Genomic DNA, 3,584 nt, shown 5'->3' with positions numbered 1-3,584 from the left:
AGGGGTCCCTGGTTCGATTCCGGCCAAGGGCACATGCCCCGGTTGTGAGCTTGATCCCCAGTAGGGGGCATGCAGGAGGCAGCCGATTGATGATTCTCTCTCATCATTGATGTTTTTGTCTCTGTCTCTCTCCCTCTCCCTCTCTAAAATCAATAAAATATATCTAAAAAAATATTTAAAACCAACAAAAGTTTATTTATTTTTATTTTGCAACTACAGTTGACATTCAACATTATATTAGTGTATTACTTTCAGGTGTTTAGCATGGTGGTTAGACATTTATATAATTTATGAAATGATCCTTCCCCCTCCCCCATATAAGTCTAGTACCCACCTGGCACCATACATAGTTATTACAATATTATTGGCTATATTCCCTATGCTGTACTTTACATCCCTGTGACTATTCTGGAACTACTGATTTGTACCTGACTGAAATAAGTCAGAGAAAGATAATTACATTATATCATTTATCTGTGGAATTAAAATAAATAAATAAATAAATAAATAAATAAATAAATAAACAAAGCAGAAACAGCCTCATTGATACAGAGAACTGTATGTATCTCTTTCAAGACCCGTGTGGAAAGAGTTCCATTTCAGGGTTCAGGTTCTAGAAAAGGGCCGCACACAAATGAAGAGACTTGAAGGAATTCAACTTGGCGATATGGGGGGCCAGGCAGTAGTCCAAAGAGATTCCTACAGAGAACAAACTGATGGTTGCCAGATTGGAGGTGGGGAAGGGATTGTGGGGCTGGTTTAAAAAGGCGAAGAGATGAAGAAGTGCAAACAAACTTTGAAACCAAAGGTTGCTGAGCAAGATACTTGCAGACATCACCTCATTCCCCTTCAACTATAGGCATTTGGATGTCTGAGAAGGGGAGCCCAGACCTTAAAAGTCCTCACTTAATAAGAATATATTGAATACTATTAAGAGTCTCATGCTCTACCGACTGAGCTAGCCGGGCACTTCCAAGAATATATTGAATACTATTAAGAGTGTGTTAAACCAATCTATTTCCCATGCCAAGAAAAGTCAGTTACCTGGTGCTGTCAGTGAGTCAAAGACCTCAGGTGGGACATTTTACCTGAGGGTTTTCATAACACGAAGCCACCACTCAAACACCTGGTATTACTGGTACAGGTATTATAAGGTGTCACACAGGGTGATGCCACGGAAAGAGGTACTCTGGCCCTGTGGATCTGGAAAATAGTGAAGCTTAAGAAATACTCCCTGCCCTAGCTGGTTTGACTCAGTGGATAGAGTGTCAGACTGCAGACTGAAGGGGTCCCGGTTTGATTCCGGTCAAGGGCACATAACTCGGCTGTAGGCTCTAATTCTGGCTGGGGTGTGTGCGGGAGGAACCAATCAATGTGTCTCTCACAGATGTTTCTTTTCTCTATCTCTTAGTCTCTCCCCCTCCCTCCCACTCTCTCTGTAAAAAATAAAAAAAATAAAAAGGACAAAAAGAAATATCCCTGAAAACATATAACGTTATGTTAGTTTCAGGTGTACTACATGATGATCCCGCATCTTTATATATTACAAAATGCTCGTCATAATAAGGCTAGTAAACATCCATCACCACCCATAGTTGCAATTTTTGTTTTTGTAAAGAGAAATTTCGTGCTGTACAGTGTTGTTAACTATAATCACCATGCTGTAAATTACATCTCCTGGATTTACTTATTTTGTGTGTGTGTGTGTGTGTATGTGTGTGTGTATATGAGTGTGTGTATGTGTGTGTATGTGTGTGTATGTGTGTGTATGAGTGTGTGTGTATGTGTGTGTAATATTTAAATTTTTTAAAATTTTATTATATTTTCCCTAGCTGGCTTTGCTCAGTGGATAGAGCATTGGCCTGCGGACTGAAGGGTCAAGAGTTTGATTCTGGTCAAGGGCATATGCCTGGGCTGGGGGCTCGATCCCCAATGTGGGGCATGAAGGAGACAGCCGATCAATAATTCTCTCTCATCATTGATGTTTCTATCTCTCTGAAATCAATAAAATATATTAAAATTTTTATTATATTGAGAGAGAAGAAGGGAGAGAGAGAGAGAGAGAGAGAGAGAGAGAGAGAGAGAGAGAGAGAGAGATTCGTTTATCCACTTTGATTCTTCTGTGTGCTCTGACCTGGGATGGTGTATCAGGACAAGACTCTAACCAACAGCTACCTGGCCAGTGCACATAAGCATAATATTTTTAAGTGAACTTATTCTGACAAAACTTTACTTGAGAACCAAGCTTTCTCATGTAAAGCTTGGTTCTCAAGTAAAGTTTCTCAAAAGTATTTTTAAAAATTATTTTTATTGATTTCAGAGAGGAATGAAGAGGGAGAGAAATAAAAACATCAATGATGAGAGAGAATCATTGATCGGCTGCCTCCTGCACACCCCACACTGGGGATTGAGCCTGCAACCAAGGTGTGTGCCCTGACTGGTAATCAAACCTTGACTTCCTGGAAACTAGGTCGATGCTCAACCACTGAGGGACCCCGGCTGGGCTGAGACAACTAAGGTTCTTTATAATTGCATTACTTCCTATATTGATTTTAAAATATTTTGTCACTTTAAATGGACAGCCTATGTAGTGTGTCTCATTAACATGTGATCTTATTTAACCAAGTATTCAAATCTCCTGACAACTTTGATATTTTTCCTTCCTAAACTCAAATCCTGAGTGATATATTCTTGATCTCAATCTTTTTTGACAGACTCTGGAAAATCACAAGTGTCCTTTTACCTTGTAAAAACAGAGGTGTTAGAAAGAATTAGGCTTATTTGATACTAGAGGCCTGGTGCACGAATTTGTGCATGGGTGGGGTCCCTCAGGGTGTCATACAGAGATCGGGCCCCAGCCTTGCAGGCCCACAACACTGCCTGACACCCTGCCTTGGCCTGGCACCACCCTCTCACCTGTTCCACCATCCGACCTGAAAGGGCAATTGATTGGGGCTGTGCTCCCACCTCACTCCCTGGGAGCTGGGCAGTGGCCCCACCCCACTGCCACTGCCACTGGTTGCCATCTGTGGAGCCATCAGTGGGCCCCCTGCCTGGCTCCCTCAGTAACTGGAACCTGGGCAGTGGCCCTGTCCCCCACCACTGCTGCTGGTTGCTGTCTGTAGGGCGATCAGGCCCACACTCGCACCTGCCTTGGCCTGGTGCCAACTGCTCACCTTATCCACCATCCCACTGTGATCTGCTCTTGTCAGGAAACATCAAGACTGGCAGAGCCTCCACTGCCGCTCACTGCCAGTGCCACATTGTGGACGCCAGCCATGTTCCATGACGCCCCCTGGTGGTCAGCACATATCATAGTGAGCTGTCAAACTCCTGGTGGTTTGGTCCAACTCCTGGTCCAACGACTGCCCTAGAGGATAATTTGTATATTAGGCTTTTATTATATAGGATATCGAGTTGGAAGGCTTTGCCAATCAATCAGAAGAGATACCTAACATTCCTTAAGTTAAATTTGTGTGGGTGGGCAAAATATTATTAATATAAATATTTCAGAAATTGTATGAAGTTTCTTTCCTAGAGACTGGTCAATGGCCTCACTGTCCACACATGTCCTGGTTCTGCTT

This window comes from Pipistrellus kuhlii, unplaced genomic scaffold (genome assembly GCF_014108245.1).
Source record: "Pipistrellus kuhlii isolate mPipKuh1 unplaced genomic scaffold, mPipKuh1.p scaffold_m20_p_49, whole genome shotgun sequence".
NCBI classification, from domain to species: Eukaryota; Metazoa; Chordata; class Mammalia; order Chiroptera; family Vespertilionidae; genus Pipistrellus; species Pipistrellus kuhlii.
The sequence above is the reverse complement of the archived record's forward strand: the minus strand, read 5'-3'. Positions refer to the sequence as shown.